This window comes from Danio rerio, chromosome 20 (assembly GCF_049306965.1).
Source record: "Danio rerio strain Tuebingen ecotype United States chromosome 20, GRCz12tu, whole genome shotgun sequence".
NCBI classification, from domain to species: Eukaryota; Metazoa; Chordata; class Actinopteri; order Cypriniformes; family Danionidae; genus Danio; species Danio rerio.
The window spans coordinates 35,574,852-35,594,962 of NC_133195.1; the positions used below are offsets into that span (position 1 = coordinate 35,574,852).

At 35.1% G+C, this 20,111-nt stretch overlaps 1 protein-coding gene across 4 annotated transcripts in view; it reads right to left on the bottom strand.

Annotated features, from left to right (window-relative positions):
- Positions 1-20,111, bottom strand: part of si:dkey-6f10.3 — a 131,794-nt gene that overhangs the window by 55,763 nt on the left and 55,920 nt on the right. The gene's annotated exons all lie outside the window — the stretch shown is intronic.

A 20,111-nucleotide genomic window follows, 5' to 3' on the forward strand; every position in this document is an offset into this window, starting at 1 on the left:
CTGCTTCATTATTTGTGATCCTTTAGTTTGATCCACACTGGCAGTAAAACATCAAAGGTCAACAAAAGCGTTGACACAATTTACTAATAATGATTTTAGTTGAACTCTAAATAAATTAAATATAACGTTTCATTTGTTAGATAAAATTGTATCATGCAAATTACATAATAAAACAATCAGAAAGCCAATTCAGAGATGATACTGTAAATATACAACATCCATTACTCAAAGATAAATCAAAGAGATGCATAGCTGACCAGAGAAGTACATTGCAGCATATAAGTCTCAGAGACTCACATGCTGCAACAGGGTGTCTTGGCTACAAGATCCCAATGTCATGCTTGTACCTTTCCCTTAAATACTCAACTCAGAACAAAGAACCATAAATTAAAGACAATAAAATCTTTACCATGACCTCTGTCTGGTCATGTTAGCCTAAAAACTAGTCACCACCTGGCCTAAAAAGGTCCTATTTGACAGACAACTTCACATTTTAGAAAGACAGATTTTTCCCAAACTCAGACAATAATTATCTTAATACAAGTGACTTCTGCATAATTTAGACCATTTACCAATCACACTATTAAAAAGATGACAAACACAAGTTAAAGATTCACAAGATATACCATATGGAGAGGATAAGGATTCGGTGTGGAATGTCATTGACCTGACCTAATGAAGTGAATAGGGTGGCAGAGAGGGGCACATGACAGGTAACTGAGGCAGTTGAAGAACTTCCTTCCTTGTACTTTTTAATACAATATGGTCATGTCCACACAATTGTAACAAGGTTGTATTAGTTAATAAACATTGTATTGTTGAATTAACAATGAACAATAAGTTTATTACGGTATTTATTCATGTTAGTTTACATTAGTCAATGAAAATGCAGTTGTTCATTGTTAGTTTGTGTTAACTGACGGTGCTTTGACTAATGTAAACAAGCATGAATATGGATGTTAATAATGCACAGGTAAGTGTTGAATTATGATAATAATTACTGTACACATATTGTTCATAATTAGTTCATGTTACAAAATACAATTACTAATAAAACCTTATTGCTAAGTATGGCCCACATTTTTTTTTTTTTTTTGAAAAAAAACATACATTTTAGCACAAATTAATACATATTTTTCTTCAATATGCACTGTTAACCCTTACTGTAGATTATGTGGTAAATAACTGTAAAACAGCAAGTGTTTTGCTTTAATAACAGGAAACAATATTTTACTGGAAAAGGAGTAGGATTTGTATGAAATTGAGTAGTGCAAAGACAAAAAACCCCACAGTTATTTAATTTATGAACTAGTTACAGGTAGTAACTGTGACTATAAATGGTGAATTACTGTTCAACCATTACTGTCCCATCGATTCTGATGCGTTATGTTGCTATTTGTAGAGAGGTACATTTACATTAAGGCAGAATAATAATAATAATTATTATTATTATTTAGGTATTAACACACACATACATAGGATGTCTGTCTTATTATAAACACAAAGTTGTTAGAAAACGTTTTCAGAAAATGTTGGACCATTAAGGGAGCCAGGTGTTTGATTTGTTTACTTCTGAGCGTGCTCCATTCCCTGTCTATTAAATCAGATGCAGAGTCTGATATGTTTTAAGTCATAAATATGAATCTACAATGAGTAAGTAAAAAGAGGGTTTCTAAAGTAAGTCTGTGCATTAAGTTATATTTTTGTTATCTTGACCTGTGTACTTGAAAGCTACTTGTCTAGTTAGCCTCTCTAACTTCACTAACGGGGTATAGACCATTTTGAGGGATGTAAACAAAAACAATGGTCCCAACATATTTCCTGTTTAACAGTTTAAATTTCTATACACTGTAAAAAAAAAAAAAATATCTGTAATTTTGCAGTTAATGTCCAGCAGCTGGGGTACCAGGAAAAAAAAATGTTAAATAACGGCCGTTAAATTATAGAAATTTACCGTAAAATAACAGACATTAAATTACAGAAATTTCCTTAAATTGAAATTTCTGGTAAATTTTTGTACTTCAACCTCTGTTTTTTTTTACAATACATTTCTGTAATTTAACAGCTGTTATTTTATGTTTTTTTCCAACACCTCAGCTGCCGGAAATTTACCGTAAAAATTACTGACTTTTTTTTTTTTACAGTGTAGCTTCCGAGAATTCAAAAAGGTCCACATACTGATAAATAATGTTATGATAGCTGTTTTAACATGAAGTTTTGATTGAATTGCCTCTTCTTACAGTTACGAAATAGTTTCATAACAAGCAGGAAATGTTCATGGGCCAATTATATGACCACATTGAAATGGTCTATACCTCTATTCTACTGTAAAAAAAAAGTCCAATAAGGTCGGACAGTGTGTAAAGTAGTTATGTTTTCCTATGAGATTGGGCTTGTACACCTGTTCATCCTAAACAACACTTAAAAAAAACACTTTACATTGCTTTAAATGGTCTCCTCTTATAAATTGGTGGATCATGGCTAGTATAAGCTGCAATGTAGAGCCTGGCGAATACAGATCTGCTAAAGCACGACTGGTAGCGGAAAATGACGTCAGCCCAGTCACTTCAGGGAGACACATTTGTTTGAAGCTCAGCAGCCAGTCAAAATGCCAAGCTATCTATCTGTCCTAAACCTATGACTGAAAAAGTGCTCGCTCTTCCCTTATGAGAGGAAGAGAAAGAGAGAGGGGGGAGCGGGGGATACAGCGCTGGCTTGAGGCAAATGAGCTGTTGAGCCGTTTCCTGACTAATTAAATCATTCTAATAAAATACCTCTGGACACAACACAAGAGAGGAGGCATTATTAAATCATAGCCCATGGTGTCAGCATGGAAACTTAAAAAGCACTGTCCTGCGGCCAGGATGAAGTTAGATTTCCAATGTAACTATTATGAAAAATTAATTATGGCTTCAGCGTTATTGGTATCTCCTATTAAAAAGGGAAGCTCAGAGTAGTCTTATCATAGGCCAACCTCAGAGACTGCGTGATCAATCTGTTGGGAAAGCAATGCTAATCATTATGAGCCAGCTGTGTGGCCTCTGCAATATGAAAGGTCTTTGGGGCAAAGGGAAACATTATGCTTTGCTAATCATAAACTTCAAACAAAGTCAAACTATTTTCTGACTGACAGCTTTTTTTATCCCTTTAAGATGAACTTCTTTTGGTGTATGATGCTAGATAATGGGAATGCATCAGTATATGTCTTAAATAATAATGTTTTTCATGTGCACTTATGAAGTTTAATCAAAAAGAGATGAACAGTTTTGTCTAAGTAACCAGAAATTAATGAATATCTGTATTTTGTTTCCTAATACACTACCTGACAAAAAATTTTGTCCTGGATCCCAGTTGTTAGAGCAACAAATAATATCTTGACTTCTAGTTGATCACTTGGAAAAGTGGAAGAAGGTAGATTCAGATTCAAAAGAATCATCTGTTGAACTGCATCCCAATCATTACAAATGCTGCAGAAGACCTATTGGAACCCGCATGGACCCAAGATTCTCACAGAAATCAGTCAAGTTTGGTGAAAAAAAAATTATGGTTTGGGGTTGCATTCAGTATGAGAGCATGCAAGAGATCTGCAAAGTGAATGGCAACATCAACAGCCCGTGGTATCAAGACATTTTCCAGCCTGTTACATTACAAACCACAGGAGAGGGCAAATTCTTCCGCAGGATATCGCTAATTCTTATACTTATACAACCTCCATATCAAAGTTCCTGAAAGCAAAGAAGGTCAAGGTAGTCCAAGACTGGCCAGCCCAGTGACCAGACATGAACTTAGAAATAAAAAAATCCTCATGAACACTGGTAATCCTGCAAAAAAAAGCTTTCTTTGTCATTCCAGATGACTTTTTTTTATAAGTCATTGCAGAGAGGATGGATGCAGTTGTCCAAGCTTACGGGAGTCATACACGATATGAATTCTTTTTCCACTGCACCATGATATTATATTCTATACTGTAGGTAATTTCTGTTAAGTCAGACCTTGCTGTCCTAATTAAATAATTAAAAATCATGTTCAAATTTTATTTAGGTAAAATAAGCATAATCTAGAGGCCTTTGCCTTTCATATACGCAACTTCTGATACCAAAGTATCAACTAGAAGTCAAGTTATTATTTGTTGTTCCTAAAATTTGGATAGGCGACAACACACTACTTGTCAAGTAGCGTATTTTACATTAAAGACAGACATGTCTTTCAAAATGAATATCCATTATAATTTTAAACATTATTATAATGATGCCTAAATAAACCATTTTACTCTTATAATTTCATGTTTGATTTATCTCAAAGTGAAAGATAATATTGTGTAATATTTTGTACCACACACTTCGGAATATCATCACAACACAACGAATATTCCAGTCACAAGAGCCCTGTTTTTCATTGCAGATCTGTAAGTTCTTGACTTCAAGGACGGCCTCATGTTTATAATAGCTCGTCGATGGGAGCCTGAGCTCAGAATTATGTGCTCGCAAAGTCCTTCTGCAGAGAAGCATTGCACCATCAGCAGTGATTTTCCTTACAATCTTCAACAGCGGTGACCTCCCTTCCACGCGCAGACAGAAAACAATCACTATAATGACTATGTTTGACATCCACCTTAATATAACCTCTCAACGCACACTGCCCTTGTAATGTCCTCGGAGATTTTCTTCTTTGTTTTACAGCTGTCTTTAATTATTTCATTTCTTAGCGTCAAAAGAAATTCAGCTTGAAGTGTGAGCAGCAAAGAGAGAGAGAGAGAGGGAGAGAGAGAGAGAGAGAGAGGGCGAGAGAGAGAGAGAGAGAGAGAGAGAGAGAAAGGGAGGGAAAAAGAGCACATAAAGTCCTCGGATTCCCTTTCAACTTCAGGCTTTGGCACACAGTGACAGATTCAACAAAGCAAAGGCTTGGAATGTGAAGATAAACCAGAGTCAGTCTGCGATGTCCCCAAGAAAAAGGCAACAGGGAGGGAGAGATGAGGTGAGAGAGGGCAGAGCTGAGGAGGTGAGCACTCGACTCTAAGCTTCAGAAAGTGGATGTTATACTTCACATATCTAAGCACCAGCAGCATATAAAATCCATCCGTTTGACGTCACAAACCGTTCACTTAAAATTATGGTGCCACCCCTTAGTCCAAAATAAATGTGGATTTTTTTAAAATAATGTAAATCTTTCATTGGTTTTCTTCTACATATTTAATTTATGTGAAATCATTTATGATATATTAAGCCATAGAAGTCTTGATACCCAGGGCACCCTTTAAGCTGTCTTGTTAAGATTTAGGAAATGGAATAATTAAATCATCGCTCATCCTCTTAGGATATCGTGAATCAGTGTTACAACTCCTCTAAAATTAAATATTACTCAACTTCTCTAAAATGAAACATTACAACTCCTCCAAGTGAAGTCAAACTAGGATAATACAATGCAGAATACATCCCAGCAAGCATTTTTATTTTATTTTATTTAAAAAGATGTCTAATAGATGTCTAATAGACATCTAAACATAATCATCTTGGCTAAATTTGGGCTGTCAGTGAAAATAAAATAGACGTCTAAGAATAGGCCAAAACTAAACTAGTCTAGTTTTGGGCTATTATTATATTTCTATTAGATTTTCACTGACAAGTTTATTATGTTTACATGTCTATCAGACGTATATTAAAAAAAAAATTGTTTCATCACCAATAGCCTAGTGGTACTGTGCACCGACGTATAGCACAGAAGTGCTCATGACAATCCGAGTTCGATTCCCGGCTTAAGGTTCTTTGCCAATCCTTCCCCTCTCTCTGCTCCCAATGCTTTCCTGTCTAAAATCTCCACTGTTCTATAGACAATTTTGAGGGATGTAAACAATATCAATGGGCCTAATGAATTTCCTATTTTAGAGCTTTCATTTCTAAAGCTTCTGAGAAGCTTTTAATGACAGCAGTGTTAACATTAGTTATGACTATATCGCCTCTTGTTACTATTTTGAAAAAGTTAAGACAAGCAGGAACTGTTCATTAACCAATGATATCACCTTACTGAAATGGCCTTTACCTTAATAAATGTAAAGAAAATAAATAATAATTGTTATTATTTTTAAAAATGTTTGCTGGTACAAGGATATTGTCCATATTGAATGTTTTTATTTTCATTTTATTTACTTCATTTTTTATTTTTAGTCTTTATCTTTAATAGTAATTTAATTTGATCTTTTCCCAAGTAGCACCTGTAACAAAAGTCATTTCTCTTTGAAATTTGGGAATGAAATATTCTGTTTCTGAAATACCCAGTTTAACTATTTATATAGCATAATCATCACCGCTCTTCCAATGTTTCTCTACGGCACAGAAACTTAAAAATGTCCCAATCCCCATACAACAGATACAGTATTCAACTGCCACTCATAAGCATTCAAGGGGAGAGGCTTACAATAAGTCAGTTCAGGCTTACAATAAGTCAGTTCAGGCCGGCAAGTGTTGCATGTTCTCCTGCAAACACACACACACAAAAAAATTGGACTTGCGATAATTAGCACAAAATAATACTGGGATGCTGATAATGGAAAACCCTTCACATGATCCTCCACATAGTCAGACGGTAATTAAAAATGCTCTGTGTTTTCATAATTGTTTGGGGTGCTGGATGGTACTGTATTGATATGGGATTAAACATAATGCATGTCCTAATGAAACACCTACATTACTGTCAGCGGTGCTACGATGGCTACGATGGCTACGATGGCTCATTAATATACTAATATGTGCTCTTCCGAGAGGTGCGAGGATGTATGTATATGAGAGAGAGAGAGAGAGAGAGAGAGAGAGAGAGAGAGAGAGAGAGAGGGAGAGGGAGGGAGAGAGAGGGAGAGAGAGAGAGAGAGAGAGAGCTAAAAATCTATTTTTATTTTTATTAATATTTTTAGTTTTACTGATATATTGTTATTTTTATTAATCTATTTTTATTTTTTACATTTCTTTTCTTTATTTCTATATTATATTTTATGTTTATATATTTGTTTGCACTACTGCCCTTTTTGCACTGTCTTGTCTGTACGCAGCGACGCTGCACTGCTTTGGCAATACGAATGTACAGTTATTTGTCATGCCAATAAAGCACCTAAAATGTGAAATGTGAAATGTGAGAGAGAGAGAGAGAGAGAGAGAGAGAGAGAGAGAGACAGAGACAGAGAGAGAGAGAGAGAGACAGGGAGAGAGGGAGAGAGAGACTACTAAAATGTCATCACAGGTTATTAATGCAGAACAACAGCATAAACCCTTTAATATGCTAGATGAATCATTTCTTCAATTGATGTCTCTCATTGTGCATGAGCAAATAGTTCTTTAGTTAAAAGTTATACAAAGATCACAAGTTCGAATCAGGTTCCTTTATCTGTTGTCATCCACCTGCTTCGAATGTTTTCAATATAAATAATTCTTGTTAACTTCCAGACGCCACAGCATGTGATCTATAGCTGATTAACTACGTGGATGGATAATAACTTCCTAACCTATTAGTAGGCACATAAGTCCACTACTGGCCCCTATCTATCAACTGATAACCACTGATAATGCTTATTCAATCAAGTGATAACATTCGAATCATCTGTGTCAGCAAACCCTGATCAAAAAAATGAATCACCAAAGAATGTTTCTGACTGGCTTGTAAACCTGGTAGATGTAGAAGTAGCAGTTTGATCCACTAATAATTAGCAGTGGTAAAAAAAGTACTAAAAAGTCATACTCAAGTTAAAGTACCATTATTTGACCAAAATAGTAGTGCAAGTAAAGTATTTGTTGTAAATATTACTCAAAGTACGAGTAAAAAGTAGCCCTTTTAAAAGTACTCAAGAGTAGTGAGTGGTACACTGTGAAAAGCTGATGCATTTACATGCAGCTTGTGCAGGGATGTGTAAACATAAGATTCTGTGGTGCATTTAGAGATCTTTCTATATTCGGTCCTTCCTTTCTTTCTTCCATTGTTTGTTGATCTGTCCTTTCTTTATTCATTCATTTGTTTGTTCATTTCTTCATTCATTTGTTCCTTCCTTCATTTGTTCAATTAGTCATTCTCATTAGTCATAAAACAAAAGTCGAAAGTTAAAAGTGAAACATACAAATTTGCATGAAACTCTGGAGGAAACGCTGGACAGCCTGGTAATGCGACATTAATTGTTTTATACTGAAACTTGCCTTCAAAAAGTGCTTCCTTGGTCTTATCCATATTTCTTTGCATGTTGAACACACGTCGACCAAAACAGGAAATAAAAAAAAACTGCAACTGTGTTAATTGCGTAAATTTTTTTTACCTGTTAAATATTTCAAATTATTGCACTAATTTTGACAGCACTCATTATTTTAATATCTATACATATTTTCAACTGTAACAAAAATAACATGCATTCTGACAAAATTACATAAAAATGTCATGGAAATTATTGCACTTTTCTAGAAAACTCTTAAAATCATTGAAATAACCTCTCAGCAGTGATTAGGAATGATATTAACCAAACTTATGCACAGACACACACTCACAAATGACTGCATCGTTATGCATCTATTAAGATTTAGTCATTGCTTATTGCACATATTTTAGTATCATCAAGATCATAAGGCGTGCTTAATGCAAGTCCTAAAAGAGTCCCGTCGCATTCCAAACAAGGACTCTTCACGCAGCTTAAGGAATTGCTAGTCACATCAGCATGCACGCAACATCACCATAACTACGCCATTACAACCAAATGATCAATGCTAATTGGTCTCTTTGGAAGACGTTACATTCAAAAATGAGATGCGAGTCACCACAGAGCAGTAATGAAGAATTCATGCTGCGTCTTTGTGGCAAAAGGTCAGTCGCTAACGTTTGCGGCCACTCTCGGCTCGCCTCCATTACCTCTGCCTGCGCTGAAGCTGCTTTTTCCTCCATCTCTCATAAATACTTAACCTGCCCCCTCCCTGGATAGCGCAGCGGAGGACAGAGGCCTCGGATGGATGATGCCCATAAAGCTAGAGGACTTGGGGTCTGAATCTAAAATGGCTCTAGACACCGGAGACGCTGTATATTTTAGTGTTAATTCACCTGCTGTGTCGTCCAAGGCAGCTGCACTAGCGCAAAGATAGCATTGCCAGGTCACTTAGCCTCGACCCGGGGCATCTAAGAGCGAAATGAATGTACTATTTCTGCATTCAAGTCAACCAGAACAAGGGCACTTATTTTGGATGCATCTTTAAAGGACAGCATATGCCACAGAAAGCCTTCACCAGAAGAAGTGACTCACGAGCTTAACATTAATACCCAGGATTGGTATCTATAAAAGAGTTTGGGGCACTTATACTGGTGCAAAGAGAGTGAGTGGTAAGAATAACACATCTCTGCCACAAAGACAAATGGATTTAAATCAAAGAACTCCTTTTGGATATGGGAATGAAAATAGCAGGCCTTCAGTGTTTTAAGATTTAAACCTAGTATATTGGGTTGTATAATTAAAAAAAAAACTAACAAAAAAAACACCAAATATTACAAAGTTTTTTTTATTTATTTGAAATATATAAAATATCAATAAATCTTAATATTTAATTTTATGTTTCTAAAAATGTATGAGGAACATCACATGCATAGCACTGCGATATGGCTGTATATCAGCACTGGCCTTGGCCACGAGGCAGCAGCCAGAGTGCCTTAGTGTCCCAACAGTGATGATATACAGCCATATCGCACTGCTACTCGTGTGATATTGCGTTTATACAACAGTTAGACGACATAATCATATATAAAAAAAGAAAATCAAACACAGAGATTCTAAAATCTTTTTGAAAGAGGAACTACTTTCTTCCGCCTGCTGACATCAGTACAGCAGAATCCATTACTAATTCATCAATGTCCTTTTAGAGTCAGTGTTTGAATGATTCTCTAGCGTAATGTCTAAACTCATGACAAAATGGGATTTTGCTCACATTTTAAGATTATAAGGATGAACAGCATGAAATGCCATCGGTCTACAGAGATATCTCCCAGTATTTTGCTGTTGCAATCAGGAGATCACAATAATTATCCCCGAAAAAGCCAAAGTAATGCATATTACTGTTGTGTTGCGATAAGGAAAAACGCTAAACACAAGCGGGCATTTCTTCTTTCTTTTTTTCACTGAGCTAGTCTGCAGTAACGAAAACAGGAGACTCATCAGAAACAAACAGACTAAAAAGTAACTCAGGGTTATACAAAAAGTTTCCGAAACAAAATACATACATTCCTGATATGCGAGTCCCATCTCACACACAATACACTACAATTACTATGGTATAAATACAGCACTACAGCATACAAAAGAGAGAAATCGACTTAGGATGTCACTCACCAATTTATAATGTTTTGATTAGCTGTACTTTGAAAATACGGCAATCTTTTCTCATCTAACGGCTTATTATGCAGTCTCTGTTGCCATCTTTTGGATGGACAACATCAGCCGTCTTTGCTCTGCTCAATGACATGCTGATGATTGTCATGCGCTGTATCTCATAAATTATAAATGTTTAAAATGGGCACTATCCTTATAAATAAACTGTATAGTTGCAATCTAAACAACCACATTTTTGCCTAAACAGTCTCAAATTACATTAGGTAGTCCAAAAGCTGCCGTACTTGTCAAACTGTAGTGAGTTTATTGATCTGCTGTCACTCCATGTGGGAGGAGTAATACACAAAGGTGAGGAGGCTGTACAACTTTTGATGGTGCAGAATATTGCACGACAAGCAGCCAACTGTTGTAAAAATTACATTACATATGTATATGTTTTTTTTAACTAATGTATATTTATTTAAATTGTATTATTCCCTATTAAAAATCTGTGTGTTTCGTTCTCAGCGCTCCAGTCTAGTCAGTTTCACTTTTGGTTGGCGCTGGGATCAGAACATGCGTGTCGTATTTGGGAGTGCACGGTAAGGTGTTTTCATTTATCGTCTGCTCATGTCATGTGTTTTGTTTGTGTTTTCTAAGCACGTGGCTCGGTGTTTACATTGTGCTTAAGTGTTGTGCTTTAGCATTGTCTCAAGAGAACACGCGGTTAGTGAATTATCTCATTGGCTGCGTGTTCTAGTCTCGTTTTATGTGAGCACATGGCTTGTGTTGTTTTCTTGTGCCATGTGCTCTCCTGTCTATTGTCTAGTCCCACCCTCCTTGTTAACCCATTATTAGTTTAATATTTTCACCTATTTGTGTGTTTATTATTTCTGTCGTTTGCCAGTTCATTGTCTTTCACTTGGTGTGGTGGAGTCATCCTGTGTTGTATTCAGTCCTGGCTTGCCAGCCCAGTTTTGGTGATGTTTTTCCCCTATGGAGTAATTTCTGTTTGTTTATTTTGTTTATTAAAATAAATATTATTCCTTGCATTCTGGAGTCCTCACCTCTTTCCGTACTGTGACACCAACTGGTTCAGTTGAGATTTAAACAAGCTACCTTCTTTCTGTGAGGCAACAGTGCTAACCTCTGAGCCACCATGTCCCCCTAAATAATTATTATATTCATTCATTCATTTTCTTTTTGGCTTAGTCCCTTTATTAATTTGGGGTCGCCACAGTGGAATGAACTGCCAACTTATCCAGCATGTGTTTTAAGCAGTGGATGCCCTTCTGGCCGCAACCCATCACTGGGAAACCCATACACACTCATTTACACACATTCATACACTACGGACAATTTAGCCTACCCAATTCACCTGTACCACATGTCTTTGGACTGTGGGAAAAACCAGAGCACCCGAAGGAAGCCCACGCAAACCTCAGCCGAGGCTCAAACCAGCAACTTTCCTGCTGTGTGGCGACAGCACTACATACTGCGCCACTGTGTCACCCATAATTAATATATAATTATTATTTTGTAGTTCTGCTACAAATGCCACTACAAGTGCTGAAACAACATGCTTTACTTTTAAGGAAAAGTAAGAAAGAAATACCAAAAAATACCACTTCTAGTTCATAAAACATTAAAATGCATCTCCAGCAAGACCAAGCCAGGTTTGGATAAACAGTGTAAAACATGCAATTCATTTGCATTCATGAGGAAATGTACTTCAGAACACAATCAGTCGCAGACATTTTCTAAATGATACTTATACCAGCTTTCAGCTTCCAGCTCAATCATGTTCAAAAAGGTCATGAAAAGTATGCGTTAAAGTCAAATACTATCATATAGCAAGAAGGCGAAGTACACAGTGTTGTACTCACAGCTTCTTAAGAGTACTGTGAGAGCTTTTTTGAAGACATCAGGCTGTTCTTTCATAATTATTTGCTGAAAAAATATCAAATGAAATAACATTCCATCTCTTCAACAAAACCGCTTCTGGGAATAACCTGAAACTAGAGCCTTTGGATGCTTGCTGTGCGCTCTCTGTGAATTTATTTAAAAACCACCATTGCGTCAGCTGCTATTCATTGAATTTAATTTGATTTAAAGATACAGTCAAGGGACACTTTTTCTGAAAGTCTGTTCAAAAGCGTGCTCGCTGACATGAGTTCTCTAATTTTAAGATGCTCAGAAGCTATGCACTGTCATCAAAGACAATGAGAAAGAGAGAGAGAGAGCACATTATCTCCTAACCCCCCTGGGAAGAGCTCGGACATATCGCTGCTCCCTATAAATCTCTTTCTCGCTCCCTCTTTTCTTCTCCATCATTCTCCTTCTGTGAGCGTCTGTTTCTGCCTCTTCATCTGAGAGTAATGAGTGAACACTCTTGCACACTACACCTCACTCATAATTAGTGCTAATAGGCTCTCTCTGGCCAAATGAATAACCCTCTTTCTCTGATTAAGAGTTGTAAAACCAAGACCAGTTGAAGAAAAGTGGAAATTGAAGGCTTGGTGGTGATTTTAGGACTTTTTTCTTTATAAAGAAGGGCAATTAAGGGGCCAATATGCACAGATAGAGGCTAAGAAGAGGCTCATTACACAGAGAATCACTGTAGATGAATTTCAACAAAAAGAATTTTGACTAGATCCACAAACTGGCATCAGTAATTGGAAATGCATAGGAAGTATGTTCACCTTACTTTAAAAGTAGTTAGGACTATTTGTTTTATCCTCAACTATTTATTTTGCCATACCAGCTAAATTAACACCTAGGCGTAAAACCTAAATCAAATATTCCAGACAGTGAACTTGGTAAACAAAGCTTAAAACTATACACCGTGTAAGAAATAATATATGGAAATAAATCTATAAAATTCATAGAGTATAGTACTGGCAGCTCATTACCCAGTTTCTGTACCTTTTTTCAACATCAAAAGTATGAACAGAGATCAAGGTCCCATAATGCAAAAGCATAAATGAATAAATATTTTACATATTTGTGATGTGATTATGTATTTTTTACACTCTGCAACTATTTGATATCTTATTTCAAAATGTTCTTTTTTTCTCTTTGCATAAATGCCAAACTGTTGTCTAAATAGCAAGTCTTATTATCAGTGCTAAAAAAGTAAAAAAAATTGAAAAGGATGGCATTTATTTGTAATATATAATTGCAACATATATCTTTTAATTCATTCTTAGAGAATTTGTACACACACACACACACGCACGCACCTACACACACGCACACAAACACAAAAACACAAACACACACACACACACACTCTTAGGGCAATTAGGCAAGTTATTGTATAATGATGGTTTGTTTTGTAGACTATTGAAAAAAAAATTACTTCAAGGGGCTAATAAGTTTGACCTTACAATGGTATTTAAAAAATTAATAACTGCTTTTATTCTAGCCAAAGTAAAACAAATAAGGCTTTCTCCAGAAGAAATTATAAATATACCTTTTACCAAAATAAATGCATGCATGTGTATATTTATCCATACAGTAGGAAAGATAAGTATTTAACACTAGGTATGTCCCAATTAGGTTTTTTTGTCATCGGGTCTAAGTCTGAGTCATTTGATTTTGAGTATCTACCAATACTGAAACCCAATACGATACTTCTAAAATACCAACAAAGAATAAAGAAGAGCAAAAAAAACAGAACCAGGATGTTCCTTATTTTTTATTTATTTCATCTTACTTTAACATTCAACAACTCTGTTAACAAACATAGCATTTCTGAGAGGTGGCTTGAACAATCAAGTAATAAATAACATAAATTCATTACTTTTGGACTTTAGTGCAACAGTAAATATATATAAAAAATCTAGTATAAAAACAAACAGCACCTCAACTTCAAATACCCGGCTAGCATGCAAGTGAAAAACTGCATTTCTAACTCTTGTTGTCATCACAGTAGTTTATTTCACAGTAGGAAATGTATGTGTATGTTTTCTTAATGAAAAACAACATCTCTACCTTGTCAGGTTTAAGCCTGTTTCTGTTTTCATCAAGGATGTTTGCAACAACACTGAAAAGTCTCATCAACTTTATAATACCTCTAGACCGCAGACATACTCGCGCTTTCTGCTTCCAGCTGCTTCCGTGTTCTACTTTGCCGGCATCTAACCAATAGCATCTCTACAACAAAGAGATGTCATGCTGCACGCGTTGCTGTTTCTGTGTGAAGTCAAGAAAGAGGTCTAACTCTGTGCCACAGCATAACTATTGATGTGTTAAAAAAAAAACTATTGATGTGTTAAAAAAATAATAAAAAATTATATATATATATATATATATATATATATATATATATATATATATATATATATATATATATATATATATATATATATATATATATATATATATATGCGCATCAGTTAGAGTCAGAATTATTTTTTCTGTTTTTGAATTTTCACAGTATGCTTGATAATGTTTTTTTTTAGCTGGAATAAAAGCAGTTTTTAATTTTAACAGAATTATTAGCCCCTTTAAGCAATTTTTTTTTAGATAGTCTGCAACACAAACCATCATTTTAAAATAACTTGCCCAATTGCCCTAACCTGCCTAGTTAACCAAATTAGCCAAGTTAAGACTTTAAATGTCTCTGTAAGATATATAGAAGTGTCTTGAAAAACATCTAGTAAAATTGTTTACTGTCATCATGACAAAAAGAAAAAAAAAATCTTCTCTCCGTTAAACAGAAATTGGGGCAAAAAAATAAGCAAGGGGGCTAATAATTTAGGGGGGCTAATAATTCTGACTTCAACTGTTTTTATGTATTATTTTTTTCACCTGATGTTGTTAATCAAAGAAATTCATATATGAAAAGGAAACCAATCTAATAATTTACAAATTAAGTTATGTGTAATAAAGTGAAATGGCATGAAAAAAAAAATTGAATACATGAAGAGAGGAGTAAAAAGGCCAGACATCCGCTGAAATCTCTCACAAGTTAATTAGCAACCCTCTGCCCTTCAACTTTGTAATTTAATGTTAGCCACTTCAGTCGAACACCTACATAATCAGGATGATGATGATGAAACCAGAGTGGACATTTCAGCAAGACAATGATTCGAAACACAGCGAAGAAACCTCTCAAATGCTTTCAGAGAAATAAAATCAAGCTGTAGAATGGCCCAGCCAATCACTTGACATGAATGAAATAGAAAATACAAAATAAACTTTTTTGCTAAGTTTTATTGTGGATGCAATTAGACTTTGCATAAATATTAATCTTCATCTATATATATATATATATATATATATATATATATATATATATATATATATATATATATATATATATATATATACATATATATATATATATATATATATATATATATATATATATATATATATATATATATATATATATATATATAGATGAAGATTAATATTATATAGATTCCATTTGTAAACAATGGAATAGGAATTCGTCAGTTGCAGAATCACCAATGCTCCACATACGATAACTGTGTGCAAACTCTCACATGACAAATTTCCTGTCAGCGCAGAACATTGGATTGAAATGGATTACTAGAATATTTGCAAATCCCTTTTGGCTCCGACAAGAACTCTTGCTCCTGACTCCATGAGAAGAGGCGGCTGAGGGGTGGCGATGGCGGTGCTGCTGAAGGGGTTTGTTTGAAGTGTTTAAAGCCTGTTTTTCATCCCTGATCCTTCATTATTCTTCTCCCATATATATTACTTCTGACTGAATCTATTTACATTTCAAAATGGCGCGATAGGCTATCAAACGCTCCTTCAACATTGGCAGCATCACCTTGACGGCAACACGCGCAAAGCTCTAAAAATCCTACGGCACCAAGCAGAATGTGCTGTCAATTATTTGATATAGGAAATAAATAAAGAAATAAATATCATGGCACAAAGCTGCATTTTGCAGACATGATTCAATAAGGCTGCTTTTGATAGCAGCAAACGGATTCGTCTCGTTTGGTTCCTAAACCTAGCTAACTGAGGGAGAGTTCTGAGAGAGAAGCAAGGCACAGAGAAATATCTACATGCTCCAGACAGAACGTGCGCGCAGACCTTGTGCAAGCCTTCAGACTGATGTTAAAAGCTTCAGAAACTGTTCCAAACTTTGCCTTCAGCTCCCACACGCAGACACGCACTCTTCTGTGAGCCCTCTCTGTCTCATGCTTCTCTCTCACTCACTCACTCGCGCTGGAAGACTCGGAAATAAATAAATTAATCCATTTCAGAGTCAGAGATAGTGGTTTCGCTTCAGTGGATCATCTGTAATTGTCACAAATGACAGAATCATTCAGACATTTTCTTTTTTGCATGCATGAACAACTCAAAAATGAAAAAGAGAAGGGGAAATGGATACTGGTAATTGGCTGTAATTGTCTTGTTTTTGAGATGAGGAACGGAGCTTTTGCAGGTCAGATGGATTTAAATGCAAATGTGCACTGTTTTTCACATCACTCTAACTTTAAACCTGCCTTGCGTATCCACAGCCCATTGGTCTGGACTGGAAAGATAATTTCTCATTTCCTCTCTCTCTCTCTCTCTCTCTCTCTCTCTCTCTCTCTCTCTCTCTCTCTCTGAGAATTTGCCCTCGTTCTGAAGGGAAGAGATAGAGAGCGACACAGGAAAATAAATTGTGACCAAGGTATCTAATTCTCATTTATCATGAGGTATTTCACTGGCCTTTTATTTATTTTAGCACCCTTTACATGTATGCACGCATGAATTAATGATCTCTCTCTCTCTCATGTGCAGACATACTGTACATTTGTGTTTTTAACACAAAATTGTGTATTAACATCAAAATCAAAATTAGTAAGTTAGTTAGTTAGTTACAGTAGTTAGTTAGTTAGTTAGTTGGTTGGTTTATTTATCCAGAAATGAACTTTGCTCACTGTTATGTGCATTTTGAACAAAAAACTAACAAAACACTGTCATTAAATCAGAATTTTCCAGTTTGACTGGCTGGCATCTGAGCAGTTTTCGCTATACTGTATATCCATCCCACAGTCCCATAAAATTCCCTAATGTTCTGACTAAGCTGTCAGTCAGACAGACCCTTACAAGTCTAACTTGTTTTAACATCTTTAAGGCGTTCTTCATTTTTGCACTACACTGTCCATTTTCCAAAGCTTGCATAGATACAGTATACAGTGCGCAGCATAATTAAGTACACCCCATTTTGAAAATGAATATTTTTAATCATGTATTTTGGTGTATTTGAACAAAACAGATTTATTAAACAGATATTTATTAAAATAATATTTTAGTCCCCAAACATATTTATATGTTAAAAGATAATCCAATTAAATTCAAGGAAACATTGCAAAATAAATTACAACTTTAACAAAATTTCAACAAAAAAAAATCTTTCTTTTCTTTTTTTTTTGCTTCTTCTAATTTTTCCTCTTTTTTAAATTTGTATTTAATATTTTTATAACATACTGTATAAATTTGCCTGTACTAGTTTGTGGACCGTTATCGTAAGTTATTTTGGTAAATAAGCTCCAGATTTGGCTTCACTACTGACTAATCTAATTTAAAATATAAATTTAAAAGATAGATTTAATAGTGGTGTACTTATATATGCTGAGCACTGTACCATTATTGGGAACTTTTTAAAAGTATTTTTGGCACACCTTGCTATTACCAGACTGGACCTTTAATCAAAAGGTTTCCTTCATTAGATGCCTTTAGTTATTTGTTGCATAGATAAAACAACACAATTTGGTCCACATGTACAAAATAGCATCACAACATTTGTCAACTGCACATCCATGATGCAAATCTCCTGTTTCACAACATCTCAAAAGTGCTCTATTAGATTGAGATTTGGTAAATGCAGTTGCCATTTTACTATGGTCAACTCATGTTGAAGATGTATTCACATTTGATGTTACATTTTTGTTTCTGAATACTGAAAAACAATAAAGCACTTTTTATTTATTTAATTTAATTTATTTAATATTATTTTTTTATTATTTTATCTTTGCTCTATTGTATTTATTTACACTGTAAAATATCTGTTAATTAAAAGTTTTTGTTATTTATTTACAGTTGCAAATTGCATTATGGCACCTTGATCTCTGCTCTGTCAACTTCTAATAATAATTCCTTACATTTATATAGCGCTTTTCTGGGCACTCAAAGCACTTTACACATTGGGGAAATCTCCTCATCCACCTGGATGATGCAACGGCAGCCATTTTGCACCAGACCGCACACCATCACACCAGAGTGATGAAGCCAATTATGATATGGGGAGGGTTAGAAGGCCATGATGGACAGAGGCCAGTGGGCAGAATTGGCCAGGATGCCGGGATTAAAAGGCTCTGTTCGAATGACATCCTGGGATTTTTAACGACCACAGAGAGTCCCCATCACTATACTGGGGTATTAAGACCCACACAGACCGCAGGTTGGGCACCCCCTGCATTTTTTCAGTGTATTCTTCTAATTTGTTAATAATATTTCATGCAATCAATCTAAAAATAATGATTTATTTTACAAAAAGAGCTATTAAAGTCATCTAGTGTAATTGTATTCATATTTCAATATATATTGGAAAACAATGAAACCGATTTCCAATATTTTCCAATGCCCTTTGGGTTTTGAGAGCTGACATGTTTATCCATCTGGAACTATATGTATCACAATATGGTCACAGTGTGATCATTAAAAAATGGACATGGTCATCAACATCCTAATACCATAATATTATATTATTATAGAAAATACATCATAACATTCCTACCAGCAGCCTAAACCATTGAAGCAAGGCATGATAGATCCATGCTTTTGCGCTGTTTACTCCAAATTCTGGCAATGCATAAATTAAGACTAACCAGACAACCTTTTTCCACTTTTGTGGAGCCCATGCAAAATGAAAAAAAAATCTCTTTCTCTTTTTCAGATCATTCTCTGTAATTTCTTGAGACGGTGAGAAAATACCAGTAAATCAGCAACTTCTAAAAGACTCAGATCAGCCCATCTATCACAAAAACAACTATGTTATGTTCAAAGTCACTTAAAATAATCATTCTTTCCCATTCTGATGCCTGTTTTGAACTATTGCTCACATGTACACATCAAATTGCATTGTAATTTCAGCTGAGTTTATAAGTACAACAACCTACATCCATGATAAATCTACATTTATTTTTAAATACAATTATAAATATACCTTAATGTGGAATGGGCACAGGAATTTTTTTTAAACACTTTGGGCCCTATCATACACTCGGCGCAATAAGGCGCAAGTTACTGTTTTTTGCCATGTTGTTTAAATAGCAAATCCATTAGCACCGCTTTGTGGACACTATGGATGTTCCGGTCAAGAAAAAAGGTGCGTTAAGGCGCATTGTTGGCATGTTGCCAAAGCAGGTCTAAAGTTTAGCGTAGAGTGCGTTAGTTGTGTGCCTTAAATGCTTACACATTGTTTAATACACACAGGACATACAGCAATACACAAATATTTTTACAAATGTATGAAGACAAATAAATATATTACAAAAATTATTATTTTCTACATAAATATAAAAAAAACACTGCCTCCATGCCCTCTTCATGTCGGGGGGCTTTTTCAGTTTATTCATGACGATTTGCATTTGTATAATGTTATTATTTTAGTATTGTTAATTATCATATGCATATTTATATTTGTTGAAGTAAAAACAAGTTTATATTTTTCCAACTGTCAGGTTTTGGACCAAATAGGGTCATAGGACGTATGTTTGGATAGAACTCAGTTTTTTAACCACACTTCATCAATATTGTTAAT